The sequence below is a fragment of the Heptranchias perlo genome, chromosome 13 (genome assembly GCF_035084215.1).
Source record: "Heptranchias perlo isolate sHepPer1 chromosome 13, sHepPer1.hap1, whole genome shotgun sequence".
NCBI lineage: Eukaryota > Metazoa > Chordata > Chondrichthyes > Hexanchiformes > Hexanchidae > Heptranchias > Heptranchias perlo.
Genome location: NC_090337.1, coordinates 29,271,260 through 29,288,690, shown reverse-complemented (window position 1 = coordinate 29,288,690; position 17,431 = coordinate 29,271,260). Strand labels below are relative to the sequence as shown.

Sequence of the window (17,431 nt, the reverse complement as noted above, 5' to 3'; positions counted from 1 at the left end):
CACTGCAGGAGTTCCTCAGGGCAGTGTCCTAATCTCAACCATCTTCAGCTGCTTCATCACAAGGCCAGAAGTGGGGATGTTCGCTGATGATTGCACAGTGTTCAGTTCCATTCACAACCCCTCAAATAATGAAGCAGTCCATGCCCGCATGCAGCAAGAACTGGACAACATCCAGGCTTGGGCTGATAAATGGCAAGTAACATTTGCGCCAAACAATTGCTAGGCAATGACTATCTCCAACAATTGTAAACAATTTTACAACACCAAGTTATAGTCCAGCAATTTTATTTTAAATCCACATTGTTCACCTGAGGAAGGAGGTAGCCTCCGAAAGCTTGTGAATTTAAAATAAAATTGCTGGACTATAACTTGGTGTTGTAAAATTGTTTACAATTGTCAACCCCAGTCCATCACCGGCATCTCCACATCATATCTCCAACAAGAGAGAGTCTAACCACCTTGCCTTGACATTCAATGGCATTACCATCGTCTAATCCCCCACCATCAACATCCTGGGGGTCACCATTGACCAGAAACTAAACTGAACCAGCCACATGAATACTGTGGCTACAAGAGCAGGTCAGAGGCTGGGTATTCTGTGGCAAGTGACTCACCTCCTGACTCCCCAAAGCCTTTCGACCATCTATAAGGCACAAGTCAGGAGTGTGATGGAATACTCTTCACTTGTCTGGATGAGTGCAGCTCCAACAACACTCAAGAAGCTCGACACCATTCAGGATAAAGCAGCCCTCTTGGTTGGCACCCTATCCACCACCTTAAACATTCAATCCCTCCACCACTGGTGCACCGTGGCTTAAGTGTGTACCATCTACAAGATGCACTGCAGCAACTCGCCAAGGCGTCTTCAACAGTACCTCCCAAACCCGCGACCTCTACCACCTAGAAGGGCAAGGGCAGCAGGTGCATGGGAACACCACCACCTGCACATTCTCCTCCAAGTCACACACCATCTTGACTTGGAAATATATTGCTGTTCCTTCATTGTTGCTGGGTCAAAATCCTGGAACTCCCTACCTAACAGCACTGTGGGATAACCTTCACCACACAGACTGCAGTGGTTCAAGAAGGGATCTCACCACCACCTTCTCAAGGACAATTGGGGATGGGCAATAAATGCTGGCCTTGCCAGCGTCGCCCACATCCCATGAATGAATTTTTTAAAAACTCATCCTCACCCAAAACACTAATGCCACCCATTAGTCTTCTAACCCCAAGGTAGTTCGTGCAGTACTTTTTCATATTTTGGCAGATGTAGGGTGAATGGAGTGGCTAGTAGTGTACTGGTCCCTGAATATAACACAGGCATTACAGCCTGGAAAGAAGAGACTTTCAGTCCATCAGTTAGTGCTGTATTGAAACTCAGATCCCAGAAATGAAGTGATAATGTGCTAACCAGCTAAATTATCCAGACCATAGATGAGCCTATTTTTAAATAAATGTCTAAACACTTCAATAATTTTTTTTATGTCTCTCTTTTATTTGGCCTTCCTTTAGGTCTCTTTGTGCCATACACAGCTTCATGGCTAAGAGGGTATGTTCTTAAAATGTCAGATATGGTCTGAATTCTGAACTTTTCTCACAGAATCTGTTGTGGTATAAACAGTTCTGCAGTTTTGATCTGGTTTCAGCCATTTATACTTCAGGGCAGATTTAGAAACCAGATAAGATAAGAGTAACTACATGCATAAGATCTGTGCATGTGCAGTTGCTAAAACCTAGCAAATGTGACCCTCGCATTCTGGTGATGGACCAATGTCAGGGGAAGATCCCTACTTGCCAGCACAGTTAAAGTTGCATTGAATATCTGTACAGGTGGGCTGAGAATAAAATGTCAGACCTGATGGCAACCTGCACAATGGCAGCAATTTATCTTTGCAACTGGCATTGCGGTTTATTTCCTGTCTCCAGAGGCAAGCACACCACCTCAAATATATAGTAGAAAGTGCTCTTATATCAAGGGAGCTTGCTGTGATTTTTCCTTTGATTTTGTTTTATATCTTCATGTGGTGAAGTACACAGTTACCTCTCTGCTTTCTTCTAGCAGCACAACAGATCATAACTTGAAAATCATGGATATGAAGCCACATCCTCCCAGTGTGGATACTGCATTGGTTGGAAATATAAGAAATAGGAGCAGGAGTAGGCCATGAAGCCCCTTAAGCCTGCTCTGCCATTCATTAAGATCATGGCTGATCTTCGACCTCAACTTCACTTTCCCACCCAATCCCCATATCCCTTGATTCCCTTACAGTCCAAAAATCTATCGCTCTCAGTCTTGAATATACTGGGTAGAGAATTCCAACTATTCACGACTCTGAGTGAAGAAATTCCTCCTCATCAGTTCTAAATATCCGACCCCTTATCCTGAGACTATGTCCCCTAGTTCTAGACTCTCCAGCCAGGGGGAACATCCTCTCAGCATCTACCATGTCAAGTCCTCTTAGAATCTTATATTTCCATGAGATCACTTCTCATTCTTCTAAACTCCAAAAAGTATAGGCCCATTCTACTCAATCTTTCCTCATAGGACAACCCTCTCATCCCAGGAATCAATCTAGTGAACCTTCGTTGCACTGCCTCTAAGGCAAGTATATCCTTCCTTAGGTAAGGAGACCAAAACTGTACACAGTACTCCAGGTGTGGTCTCACCAAAGTCCTGGGAAGATTGGGTTTGTTTTCCTTGGAGCAGAGGAGGCTGAGGGGGGGACATGATTGAGGTGTACAAAATTATGAGGGGCACAGATAGGATGGATACTAAGGAGCTTTTTCCCTTCGTTGAGGGTTCTATAACAAGGGGACATAGATTCAAGGTAAAAGGCGGGAGGTTTAGAGGGGATTTGAGAAAGAACTTTTTCACCCAGAGGGTGGTTGGAGTCTGGAACTCACTGCCTGAAAGGGTTGTGGAGGCAGGAACCCTCACAACGTTCAAGAAGCATTTGGATGAGCACTTGAAATGCCATAGCATACAAGGCTACGGACCAAATGCTGGAATATGGGATTAGATTAGACAGGGCTTGATGGCCGGCGCGGACACGATGGGCCGAAGGGCCTCTATCCGTGCTGTATAACTCTATGACTCTAGTTGCAGCAAGACTTCCTTACTCTTGTACTCCAACCTCCTTGCAATAAAGGCCAACATACCATTTGCCTTCCTAATTGCTTGCTGTACCTTTTTTTTTTATTCGTTCACGGGATGTGGGCGTCGCTGGCAAGGCCGGCATTTATTGCCCATCCCTAATTGCCCTCGAGAAGGTGGTGGTGAGCCGCCTTCTTGAACCGCTGCAGTCCGTGTGGTGACGGTTCTCCCACAGTGCTGTTAGGAAGGGAGTTCCAGGATTTTGACCCAGCGACAATGAAGGAACGGCGATATATTTCCAAGTCGGGATGGTGTGTGACTTGGAGGGGAACGTGCAGGTGGTGTTGTTCCCATGCGCCTGCTGCTCTTGTCCTTCTAGGTGGTAGAGGTCGCGGGTTTGGGAGGTGCTGTCGAAGAAGCCTTGGCGAATTGCTGCAGTGCATCCTGTGGATGGTGCACACTGCAGCCACAGTGCGCCGGTGGTGAAGGGAGTGAATGTTTAGGGTGGTGGATGGGGTGCCAATCAAGCGGGCTGCTTTATCTTGGATGGTGTCGAGCTTCTTGAGTGTTGTTGGAGCTGCACTCATCCAGGCAAGTGGAGAGTATTCCATCACACTCCTGACTTGTGCCTTGTAGATGGTGGAAAGGCTTTGGGGAGTCAGGAGGTGAGTCACTCGCCGCAGAATACCCAGCCTCTGACCTGCTCTCGTAGCCACAGTATTTATATGGCTGGTCCAGTTAAGTTTCTGGTCAATGGTGACCCCCAGGATGTTGATAGTGGGGGATTCGGCGATGGTAATGCCGTTGAATGTCAAGGGGAGGTGGTTAGACTCTCTCTTGTTGGAGATGGTCATTGCCTGGCACTTATCTGGCGCGAATGTTACTTGCCACTTATGAGCCCAAGCCTGGATGTTGTCCAGGTCTTGCTGCATGCAGGCTCGGACTGCTTCATTATCTGAGGGGTTGCGAATGGAACTGAACACTGTGCAGTCATCAGCGAACATCCCCATTTCTGACCTTATGATGGAGGGAAGGTCATTGATGAAGCAGCTGAAGATGGTTGGGCCTAGGACACTGCCCTGAGGAACTCCTGCAGCAATGCCCTGGGGCTGAGATGATTGGCCTCCAACAACCACTACCATCTTCCTTTGTGCTAGGTATGACTCCAGCCACTGGAGAGTTTTCCCCCTGATTCCCATTGACTTCAATTTTACTAGGGCTCCTTGGTGCCACACTCGGTCAAATGTTGCCTTGATGTCAAGGGCAGTCACTCTCACCTCACCTCTGGAATTCAGCTCTTTTGTCCATGTTTGGACCAAGGCTGTAATGAGGTCTGGAGCCAAGTGGTCCTGGCGGAACCCAAACTGAGCATCGGTGAGCAGGTTATTGGTAAGTGCCGCTTGATAGCACTGTCAACGACACCTTCCATCACTTTGCTGATGATTGAGAGTAGACTGATGGGGCGGTAATTGGCCGGATTGGATTTGTCCTGCTTTTTGTGGACAGGACATACCTGGGCAATTTTCCACATTGTCGGGTAGATGCCAGTGTTGTAGCTGTACTGGAACATGCAAATCCCTCTGAACACCAACATTTAATAGTTTCTCACCATTTAAAAAATAATCAATTTTTCTATTCTTCCTACCAAAGTGGATAATTTCACATTTCCCCACATTATACTCCATCTGCCACCTTCTTACCCACTCACCTAACCTGTTGATATCCCTTTGCATCCTCACAGCTCACTTTCCCACCTAGCTTTGTATCATTAGCAAACTTGGATACATTACACTCAGTCCCTTCATCTATGTCATTAATATAGATTGTAAATAGCTGAGGCCCAAGCAGCTGCAGCACCCCACTACTAACAACGTGTTAACCCGAAAAGGACCCGTTTATTCCTACTCTCTGCTTTCTGTCCATGCTAATATATTGCCCCCAATCCCATGAGCTCTGAAGGTGTACTAGTTCACTGTTATTCCACTAACAATCTCTACAATATTTTCTGAGTTCTGGCATTTGTTCAGTAGGTGAAGAGTCCAGGTATCTGTTTTAAACAAGGCAGTTATGGATTATAAAAGCAGCATATAAACTCTGTGAGATTTGCAGCGAGTTTGAAAGATGTCTGATTAATAGAGCTTCTATGCATTCCTTATCACTAAGGTTTTCTATCAAATTTTATTTATGCTGAATGTTTGGATGTAAACCGCTTAATATCTTGCCTCTGATTTTTTTTCAGATAATTCCTGTCTTGAAATTTTTATTTTCTCATAAAAAAAATTAAATTACCTTGAAGTGGTCTCAGATATTTAAGTAGAGACCTTAGCAAGTGTTGTCTAATAAAAATCCTACCTACGTGAGAGTGGTGATAACATATTTTAACAGTTTTTTTTAAATCAGAAGGGAATTGAGTAGCAGTCAAAGCAGCCTAGACTTTTTTTTAAAAAGGCAGGCATTCAGCTGGCACAATAGATACAATGTGGCCCAACTCTATGAGGTGATCTTGCTGGGTTGAGTAAGTCAAGGTTGGAACTGACAGAATTATACTGTGCTTTTGGACTGATGTGTAAATTGTAGAACACTCCAGGTCCAAAGGTGCAATGTAATGGGGATAATATTAATTTAAATCTGATTCCCATTGCTGCATAAATTTAGCTGAACTGTGTAAATTGGATTTCACCTATTAATAGACAAATTGGGGAATAATGAAGTTACTTCTTGATTGCTCTACATTCTGAAACAAAAACTGACTCTTGTTTTACAAAAAAATGGTATTTCATTGGTTTTACAGTCCTAAATCATCCTAGTTGAAGACTTACTGAATTTTTGATTAACCCTACCAACAGTGACCCACGCCAATCTATGGTTTCACACCCACCTTATTTCTTCCAGCTGGTGCTTTCCCATGACTGCCGCCCCCCTTTCCTATTGGTGAATTTGCATGCTTTAATGGATGCAAACTCAAACTTGCAAAAGATCCCTAATCTGGTGTGTTATTTCTGTCGATCTTCCCTTCCTATTCTCCCCCCATGTAGCTTACGAACCAAAAGACCAGCCATTGTACAAACGCCGAAATTGATAGCTGGACAGCAAATAAGTACACCAGATTGTAACTGACTCTCATACAGAACTCTAAATATATTGCATATGGTTTTTGGCCTGAACTATTAAATGTCGATAAAACCTCCCCAAATGACAATATTTTAAAGCTGATATTCAAATACCAGTTTTTGTAGAGACTCTCGCCTGCCTACACGTGCACTGTCTCCTTGGAGACTCGCTCGCCTGCCTACACGTGCTCTGTCTCCTTGGAGACTCGCTCGTCTGCTTACACGTGTACTGGCTCCTTAGTAATTGTGCTGAAGTTCGTGATAGCCTGTAATAGAGATCGGTAAAATAACCTGCCGATTTTTGCCTTTTCTGTCGCAAAGCAAAATTAACACCAAAAACAATGCAACAAATTCATTGAAGCAAAAAAACCCCTAAAGAATAAATACAATTTTTTTGTCGGTGGAGGATTAAACATGTGAAAATCGAATTCTGTACACCTGTGCCAAAAACCACAGCAAAAAACGTGTTTGGCTGTAATAATAGTAGATAATAGAGAAACTTAAAATGGCTGTATTGTTCCTATACAGATACATAACAATGTACTCTCGCTATTGTAAGATCACAATTTGGTATAAATTGTGTTCTTGTGTAACAATGTTGCTATTTGGTTGGGTGAGAATGCTTCTCTTTGCCAATAGTAGCCGAGACTGTTGCGGCATTTCCTTCTGTACCTGGTGTTCTTAATTTATCAACGCACTGTCAGAAGTAATGTTGCTGTCCTTTTGACTATTCAACCAAAGGGGTTTTTGGACAGACTTTGGTTATTTAACATTATAAATTGGGATTAATTAGTGTCCTATTTAGATTATGAAATTAAACAACCAAAACAGGATCGAAACAATTACTGTCAATGCAAGAGCAATATCAGGAATGACATCGGGAAGCACTGTATGCAGAGTGCGCAATACCTGGGATGGTCTTCTGGTTAGGGTAGTGGAAGCAAAACTCTAGAACCATTCAAGAAATAATCAGATGTTGTGATGGGGAGATAGTATGGGGTAGAAATTGGACCTTGTTGCACCCGCTATACGGTGTAAAATGGGTGCAATGAGGGCCAATTTTAATTTTGGGGAGCAACTTCTTGCACCTGATCAGTGCCAGGGGTACGGGCAGTGCCATATTGGCATAGGCAGCTGCCCAGATCCTCAAGGTACCCCTCTGAACAGGCATTAGGCCCCTTAATATGTAAATAAATATCAGTAACTTTTAAGTTCACTATTTACGTGAAGAACATTATGGGCCACCTTTTTAATTTTTTTTTACTGACAGTAATGAAACACTGACAGAAATTTCCTGATGTGGATAAATCTACAGAATTATCAACACAGTGCTCAGCTGAATTAAAATAGGCAAATAAGATTTCCAACAAGAGAGAGTCTAACCACCTCCCCTGGATATTCAATGGCATTATCATCGCCGAATCCCCCATCATCAATGTCCTGGGGGTCACCATTGACCAGAAACTTAACTGGGCCGGGAACATAAATACTGTGGCTACAAGGATAGGTGTGAGGCTAGATATTCTGCAGCGAGTGACTCAACGTCTGACTCCAAAGAGCCTTTCCACCATCTACAAGGCACAGGTCAGGAGTGTGATGGAATACTCTCCACTTGCCTGGATGTGTGCAGCTTCAACAACGCTCAAGAAGCTCGACACCATCCAAGACAAAGCAGCACGCTTGATTGGAACCCCATCCACCAATCCTAAACATTCATTCCCTCCAACACCGGTGCACCTTGGCTGCAGTGTGCATTATCTACAAGATGCACTGCAGCAACTCGCCACGGCTTCTTCGACAGCACCTTCCAACCCAAGACCTCTACGACCTAGAAGGACCTGGGCAGCAGGCACATGGGAACACCACCACCTGCACGTTCCCCTCCAAGTCACACACCACCCTGACTTGGAAATATATCACCGTTCGTTCATCGTCACTGGGTCAAAATCCTGGAACTCCCTATCTAACAGCACTGTGGGAGAACTTTCACCACACGGACTGCAGCGGTTCAAGAAGGCAGCTCACCACCACCTTCTCAAGAGCAGTTAGGGATGGGCAATAAATGCTGGCCCTGCCAGCGATGCCCATATCCCATGGATGAATAAAATAAAAAAAATATACTGGGTTGCATTGGAAGTGAGTTAAGGTACAAATCAAGAGGTTTTCCTAAATATTGGGAAGACTGAAGTCATTGTCTTCGGTCCCTTCCACAAACTCCGTTCCCTAGCCACCGACTCCATCCCTCTCCCTGGCCACTGTCTGAGGCTGAACCACACCGTTTGCAACCTTGGCATCCTATTTGACCCTGAGATGAGCTTCCGACCACATACCCGCTCCATCACCAAGGCTGCCGACTTCCACCTCCATAACATCGCCCATCTCCGTCACTGCCTCAGCTCATCTGTTGCTGAAACCTTCATCCATGCTTTTGTTACCTCTAGACTTGACTATTCCAATGGTTTTCTGGCCGGCCTCCCATCTTCCACCCTCCATAAACTTGAGCTCATCCAAAATTCTGCTGCCTGTATCCTAATTCACACCAAGTCCCTTTCACCCATCACCGCTGTGCTCACTGACCTACATTGGCTTCCGGTCTGGGAACACCTCAGTTCCTCGATTTTAAAACTCTCATTCTTGTTTTCACATCCCTCCATGGCTTTGCCCCTCTCTATCTCTGTAACGTCCTACAGGATCTCTGTGCTCCTCTAATTCTTGCCTCTTGCGCATCCCCAATTTTAATTGCTCCACCATTGGCACCTATGCCTTCAGCTGTCTAGACCCTATGCTCTGGAATTCCCTCCCTAAACTGTTATAAAATTGGATAGCCAGGTGGTAAAGGATAGAATACTACAACCTGGTCTTCTGTTGCTTCCAAGCCTTTATTCACAGAGATCCACATTACTCCCTCCACCCCCCCCCCCCCCCCAGATAAGCTCTCATATAAATGGATACAAGAGAGTCCCCAATTGATATCCACCACCTGAATACAATTAACACTAATTGATATAAATCATATGGATACAATTAACATAAACCTCTCTGCCTCTATACCTCTATCTCCTCCTTTAAGACACTCCTGAAAACCTACCACTTTGACCAAGCCTGTCCTAATATCTCCTTATGTGGCTGGGTGTCAAATTTTGTTTGAAAATTGCTTCTGTGAAGTGCCTTGGGATGTTTTACTATGTTAAAGGTGCTATATAAATGCAAGTTGTTGTTGTTGTTTTATTGCTGCTATATAAAGTGTTTTACAGACCTTACCTGGGCTACATGATGTAGTTTCTGATCATCTAATCATCAGTAGGTGTAAATGTAGAGTTGAGCAACAAAGATGATTCTAGATATTGGTAATTTAAGGTATGAGGATAAGTTATGGTTTTTAAGGTGTGAAAAAAGGAAACTTTGAGGTGATCTAATTTGAGTTTTTAAGATTATAAAGGAATTGTTAGAATTGATTGTGCATATTGTTCACTACTGTGATGTTTACAAATGACCAGTTTACAAAATTAGGAAGTCAGGAGTCAGAAAATAATTCAGGTGAAACTTTGTTACCTAAAGGGTAAAACAGTTGTGAGATAAGTACCAGGGAAGGCCATTGAAGCAAAGAGTTTCAGTGGATTCAAAAGACAATTAGATGTATATCTGGAAAGAGAAGGCAAGGAGGGATATGGCAAGAAAATGGGTAGATGGGATTGTGCCATGAAAAGAGGACAGGCTTATTTTTAAAAATTCCTATGCATAATTCTTGAATTACTTCATTTTGCACCTTCGCTGTACTTGTATCTTCTATTCCATCGCATAATCACCCCAGCACTGGAATATTTCACTGTTTTACAAACATTCTTCCATCACAGGATTGAGGATTGTATTGTTTTTAAGGAACATTTACTAGAATACATATGTCACAATATTGTAACATGAAATGGTTGTGAATCTCAGATGACCTTTCTCATAGATTAGTGGACTATATAATAAAATAAATGTTCACTCATGTTTTAGTGGATACCCCAATGAAGTACTCGAACTTGACCAACGTTTGTTTATAGTAAAACTCGTCCAAATCCATCAACATTTACTTTGAATAAAACACAATGATTAAAAAGTGATTGAATTGACATTGACATATTTTAATTCATGCATTTTTATTTATGAAGAACTATAGATAATTCAATGAATAGCTGAGTTTTATTTGGTCACTACGACACTGCTTTTCTTGGTAGTTTCCTTTTATGTATTGTAATAACAACATGATTCATTAAGTTGAAACAGAAAAGGATTAATTAGTGATTTACCTGCATTTTACCTGTGCACTGCTTTTGTGAATGTTTTCTATGGACTTGGCTCAGTTTTCCTGTGAATTTGGCTACACAGTCTGCAGGGTTCTATTTGTAGTGGGTACACTGGAAAATCCTGTCCAGTTACATTGCTGCCACTGTTCACTTTATTGCTTCCAACAGATATGACCCTGGGCATTTTCTCTGTGTTGAAACACGTGTAGTTGAATCTTAATAAATTGTGCATCCGGTTTGTTAAGAAATAGTGGGGTAGAGTTTCTGCTTTGGTCACAATTGGAAAATTGCGCCCAAAATCTGCTTGAAATTGTGCTGGTTAGGTTACAGTTCAAGTTTCTGATAAAATTCATTCCTATAATCGCAAACAGAAAATCTTCCATGAACCAGAGCAATTGGACAGCATAATAGAACGTAATTGTTTACTTTTTTCTTTCCATTAAAAGTATTCCTTGATGTATTTAAGAGTGGTAACCTAGTGCAGTTTTATTAATACAGCTGAAAATGAATTTATCTGAAAAAATAAGCATTTTTTAATAAGAGTGTCTAGTCCTCCACCTGTGAGTAACCTGATTTTAAATCACTGAAAATGACATAAAAAACTATACTGAACCATTTACTAGTTTCATTGGTGTACACTAGTCAGTTTCTTAGTAAATTAATATTTTTTGATATGAAAAAGCTTTTAAAAGGTGCCTAGTAGTGCCTGTGAGCCTAAGAAAATGAGCGCAATTTGAAGAGCCTTCCCGAACCTTCAGCGCAATCACTGGAAACTCGCAATGTCAACCTGGAGGCGTGACCAGTTTTGTGGGCGGGGCCTAATCCTGACGAATTGAATCTTAAACCAGTGTAAAAGATCGCGGAAAGCATGAACGTCAATGTTTTTGGGTGTAACTCACGTTTAAAATTCCCACAACTTTTGCACTGGTGCAACCTACTTAGCTCAGATTGTGCTGATATTAGCTGAAACGAGTGGAAACTGTACCCCACTATGCTTGGATCATACATTTAATTGAATCATTCTTTCACTGCTGCTTAAATAAAAACAATAAACACTGCCTTTGCACCTGGGGAAGAAGAACTATAGAACATTCATGTGGTATATATTTTGCAATATTTATCAACAAGCAATGTGATGACTCACTGGTGGGAATTTTAACACCTCCAAGACGGGCAGGAGAGAGGCGGTGGGGGGTGGGGGGGGGGTTTAAAATGTCAAAAATCGGAAACCCAACCCCAACCCGACTCCAACACTTCTGGTTTTAACAGAGGCGGGTTGGGGGGTGGGTGACTAACCTGCTCTCCAGACGCAGGTCCATAATTTAAATATTCTAATGAGACTGCATGCCTCAAATTTTAGCAGGCTTTTAGATTTAATGCCTGCAGGCCTAGTTTCCCAACTGACAACTGGAGGTAGGCAAGAACTGCTGGATCCAGCAGGTAAGTGCCTTTCCAGGACTGTTTGTGGGCCAGGGGGAGCTGGAATGTTTTCCCTTGGCCCCCCAAGCTAACCTGCACCAATTGGCTTCCCTCCCCGTGATCCGCTGACCCCCGCCCCCATGAAATGATATTCCCCCTGACTGTTCCAATCTGCCCCCCGGCCTTTCCGATTTCTCCTCCGATCTCCCCCCTGGCCTCCACAATTTCTCCCTCTCTCCCTCCCCCCTCTCCGCTCCACGGCTGCAACCTACCAGTGCAGGCCTTTTCGCATAGCAGCCAACCAGCCTCTCAATCTGGCTGCTGGCCGGGAAACGGAGAAAAAAATTTTAAGTGAGCACTTTCGGGTTTCCCAGCCACTATGACCACCCCCTGCTCCCACCCCGTCTCCCCGTAAATATCGGAGCCATTGCATTTGTTCCCCCTCTGCTGAAAATATTTACTCAACAATAATACACATTTATATAATGCCTTTGATGCAGAAAAGCATCTCACAGTACTCTAACAAAGAGCCAGCAAGGACACGATGGACTGAATGGCTTCCTTCTGTGTTGTAAACATTTATAGTTCTTTTTGACCATTGAGGGTGCGGGGGGATGGAAGGCCTTTAAAACCAAACTCAATTCTGTCCTCACAAATGGACAAGTTGGTTCAGTTGGTAGCATTCTTGTCTCTGGGTGAGAGGTTGTGGTTTTGCGTCCACACCCTTACTTGATTGCATAAGCTGAGGTAGCAGTTCAGTGCAGTCAGAGAAAAAGCTGGATTGTCATTGTGCTATGGTTTCGATGAGATGTTAAACTGAAGTCCCTGTTCAGATGGATGTTAAAGATCTCATGGCACTATTCAAAGAACAGCAGGCAGTTCTTCCACTGTCCTGTCCAACATTCCTCCCTCAACGAATACCATCAAAAAAATTAACTGGTTGAAATAAAAAGAATAAAATGGAAACATGGAATAAAAACAGAAAATTAAGATACCATTTGAAGAAGAGCAAAGAATTCTCCCTGTGCCCTAACCAACAGCTGGCCCTCAACCAACACCGTATTAATGGTGTTTGTGAGCCCTTGCTGTTTGCAAAATGGCTGCTGCGCTTACCCATAACAACAGAACTGCACAATGTAATTCTCTATGTGAAACAATGTGGTACTTTTCTGAGAGATGTGATAAGATGCAAGTCCTTCATCTGCTGACTGTAATCAGTTGACTCAGCACAAACCATGACACCTTCCTGGCTTGTATGGATGAGTTCCACCCTAGACAATGCATACAATAGCTGAGCCACTAGGGAAGCCAAGAATTAATTTTTATAAATAATTCCTTTATTGTCACATAGTTTATGTATTTATAGAACCCATTAACAGGTGCATGCTTGGAAAGATACATGATTGTGATGATGGAGGGGTGCTTTCAATATAAACCCAGTCCACCTTGAATCTTAATGTATGCTGTGGAGCTGATGGACCTTGTTGCTGATTCAAGGAGGAGGGGGCAGCAGCTTTCAGTTATGTGTGAAGTCGAAGCCTCAAAATGAAGGCCTCAATGGAAGGGGAAAAATAGATTTAATAATATGAATAGCCCCCTACTAAGTAGGAAACATTGATTTTCTCTGGATGAAGTGCTTTATATAACACTGTAATAATCCCAAAGGATTCATTAAATACAATATGGTTTTAATCTTTATAGGTGTATGTTTAAAGAGGCCATTAACAATTTACACATTTGTTTTTGAAGAACCCATTAACAATGTATGTTTAAAAGCACATTAACAAGTTACAGATGAACTTGATATCTCCACTAAGTTTCAATGTATTTCCTGGTTTTAAAGATTAAAAACTTCCAGAGAAATTCCAGAGGACGCCTTTTGGAGATGGATATTGCTGTTTCAGGGAATTATGCATTTTAGCACTCCTACCCTTCGCTGTTTTTCCATTAAGTGTAACATTCCATGTTTTTTCCCCCTAAAATGTACTACCGCACACTTATCCAAATTAAATTACTACCACCAATGTAACATTCTACTAATCTATCTATGTCTTCCTGAAGTCTTTTACAGTCTTCTCATTGTCTTCCAAACCGTGGAAGGCAGGTCTAAAGGCACCTCAGGTGCTGTGTGGACACCTGACACTCTCCTAGGACCTGGGGGTACAGACCATGCCACTCCTACCTGAGTATGTCGAACGATGTCTGTTTTCAGTGCCACCACTTCCCTGCAGATGCAGTGACACAGCTATGCCATCTGCTGCAGGCTGACCTATGGCCACATCAAAGACTGCACAGATCTTCCTGTTGCTGTCAAAACTTTTATGTTACAAGATATTTCCAGGCTACTGCAGGGGACATCTCCTGATTATAAGTGCCTCCACATAACATAAATGGGGTGGTAGACACCTGAAAATGGTGATGCGTAATTTACTGCTCTTGTTATGCTGGCGCATCGGTTGCTGCCATCTTGGGTACAGTCCTGAGGGGAGCAGCTGGAGCGCCCATCTATTTCAGGCAGGAGACCAGTTGTAATATTTAAATGGAGACCTATGATGTACATAGAGCCCCGATTGCAATTTGGAGGTACAAATGGGTGCAGCATGCGCCACTGACACTTTGCCCATTTGCACCAGTGTTGAGCGGCCCAACCTTAAAGGGACCGGTGGAGGCTGCTTACAAATGATATTTTTAGCTTTTATTTTTGTTGGGTCAGGAGTGGCCATAAGTAAACTCTGGCCTGCTGCTGGCTTGTGTGAGGTCCCGTTCATGGAATGCCTCCATCCCTCCCCAACTGACCAGCTGTCTTGGAGCGCCAGTTTGGTGCTGGCAGTGTGCAAATGAGGCCCGGGCCTCAAAATGGTTCAGACCTCTAGGTGGTAACAACGGGCAGGCAGCTAGCATGCTCCACCCACTGATTACGCCTAAAATTAAAATCATGCCCCAGAGACCGAATCAAAACTGAAGTTCTTTTATATTAGTCAATTAAATCCAATCCAGTCTACAACATATCTGACATTGTTGTATTGATGTAAATACTCCTGTTGCATTTTTGTGCTGGCCAAGACCACATAGCAGTGGTACACAGAAAGAAAGATCACCAGTCTCATTGTCACATTTGGCAAACAAGAAGGGACTTTTCAATGGATTATCAAAACCTTTAGAAGAAAAGTGATGCATTTGAGAAATAAAACATTGGCTCCGATTTTAACACTGGGTGGGTTTTGAGTGGATGGGTGGGTAGCGAGGTATGTTGAAAACTCACCTGGTACTTGAGAAATGATGCCCAGGCTATTTTAACTCTAGGTCCCATTTAAATCTTGCCGGCCAACTTCCTGCTGGCTTATGTGAGGCCCCCTTCACGGAATGCCTCCATCCCTCCCCAACTGGCCAGCTGTCTTGGAGCGCCAGTTTGGTGCTGGCAGTGTGCAAATGAGGCCCGGGATGGGATGCAGTGGAAAATTGTGTACCATGGGGTCTGCCCATCAAAACCTTTTCTCGAGTGCCTCGTAGATAGGAAGGGGGCGGAGGGGGTGGGGGGAGCTTCCATGGCAGGGAAGACCTAAGCATTTCTTGTGGGGCCCGGAGACCTCCTGGCCTCACAAGGAAGGTATAAAAACGTACTTGTTTGGGCCTCTTCTGGCCCCGGCTTCCCTCCGCGCTGACTTCACCTGGCGGGAAAGCTTCAGCAGCTCCCCCGCTCAGGGCAGCAGTTAAAATTGCAGTCGGGTCCTGATGACGTCATTGGGACCGACATGCATATGTAAAGAAGGATCCCACTGGCTTTGGGCGGGAGTTCTTGGGGTGGGGAGGGGAGCGGGAGAGACGGGGGAAGGGGAGTGGTGGGGGAAAGGAAGTGGAGAAGGGAATTGAGATGGGGAGGGGAGAAGAGGCAAGGGCAGTTCACCTCAGCAAGGGGAGGAGGGAGAGTATGAATTCATTGCCTTGGCGGGCATGGTGTTGGTTAAGCTTATGATTTTTCCTTTAGTGTGCGTTTTTTTCCTGACTTCATTTGCCACCACACAAGTCATAATAACACAAACGAGAAGATAAAGCATTTAAAGAACTCATCATGAATAAGAGTTCATTTCATTTTTAAAAAAAATCTATTTTATATACTGTACATTGTAAAAATTTCTTTTGAAAAATTCAGTCCAATGTATTTATGCACCAGAAGTGCCACTAGGTGGTGCTCTCTTATTACTAAACTGTACAAAATCTTACTCAAATATAAGGTTGCTGAAAAATAAAACACTGAATCTTGAGATAATTCTGGTGTATTAAGTTGGATGGAGTTAATGATGGTAGATATGAAAAGGTGAGGGATGATTTGCAAAGACTTTTTTTTAGGGTTCTGGTAGAGTTACCTTCGGGGAGTATTATATTTTATTCTCCATATTCAGTATCCTGGGTAAGGAACATGTGCAATTAATATGGCAATACTTTCTTTGTGATAGAATGAAGACAAACTGATGTTTGGTCCAATCTGCTTTGAATTCACCTGATCTCAGCCAGGACGAATAGGAATGCTACATTTGAACTAAGAACCTCTGAGCTGGGAAAGCAAAGAATAAATAAACAAGATGGTAGACAACATGCACATTTTGGAGACAGGTACCTGACATTTAGCAGCACTAGAAAGGAGAACAGCCATGAGGTTTAGCAGCACTGGGCTTTGACCATTTTCAGGGGGACTTTTGGGGTTTTCAGAATGGGGATGGACTCCTGAACGGGGTGGGGGGGGGGGGGCGGTGTTGCGGCAGTTTCTGGGGTTTACCAGCATAGAAAGGGGACAGCTTAGGATTCCAATATGGTACACTCAATTTCCTTATGGTGCTTCCCTGCACTGCTTCCAGGGCTTGGATGTTGCCCTTGTGCTCAGTGATCCAAAGGTGCAATCTGACCAGAGCACTATACTGCTCCAGCATAACAGTCTCAGACTTATACTCTACTGATATGGCATATAGCTCTGCATTCTGTTTGGTTTGTTGCTTGCTGCCGAGTAAGGGCTGCACATGAGTCTACTATTATTCCTAGATCTCAACCTCTCCGCAGCCAGTTCAACACCATTTATTCAGTATGCCCCCTATTTTCTTCCACCTTGCACTTACCATGCAAATAAATTGCGTTTGCCAAGTTGTGCCCATTGAAAATTTATGTCACATTCCTTCTGTAGTTCCTTTGTTGCAGCATCAGACTTGACTGACTGCCTGCCTCCCCCTCCAGTTTAGTAGTTTAGTATCATCTGTGAATTTGACCAACTTGCATTGTGTTTTGTGTAGCTTGGAAACAGTTTAGACCTCAATATCAATCCCTGGGGAACTCTGATCAGTGCACCTCCCCAACCTAACAAAACTCCCCTAACTAGAACCCACTGCTTCCTTTCATTCAGCCAAGTCATTATTCACATCCAAGTTTTATCAAGAATATTCATTGCCATGAGCTTGTATAGCAATCTTTCATAGAAAAGGCTTTTAGTAGTTCAGATACTCTACAACATAGATTTAAACTTTATATGT

At 43.4% G+C, this 17,431-nt stretch overlaps 1 long non-coding RNA gene across 1 annotated transcript in view; it reads left to right on the top strand.

The window, feature by feature from the left end:
* LOC137331450 (uncharacterized) overlaps nucleotides 1-17,431 on the top strand; it is a 48,591-nt gene that overhangs the window by 7,566 nt on the left and 23,594 nt on the right. Inside the window, exon 2 of the long non-coding RNA XR_010965479.1 lies at nucleotides 16,370-16,526. This is a non-coding gene — a long non-coding RNA (uncharacterized lncRNA). The remainder of the gene's footprint in view (nucleotides 1-16,369; nucleotides 16,527-17,431) is intronic.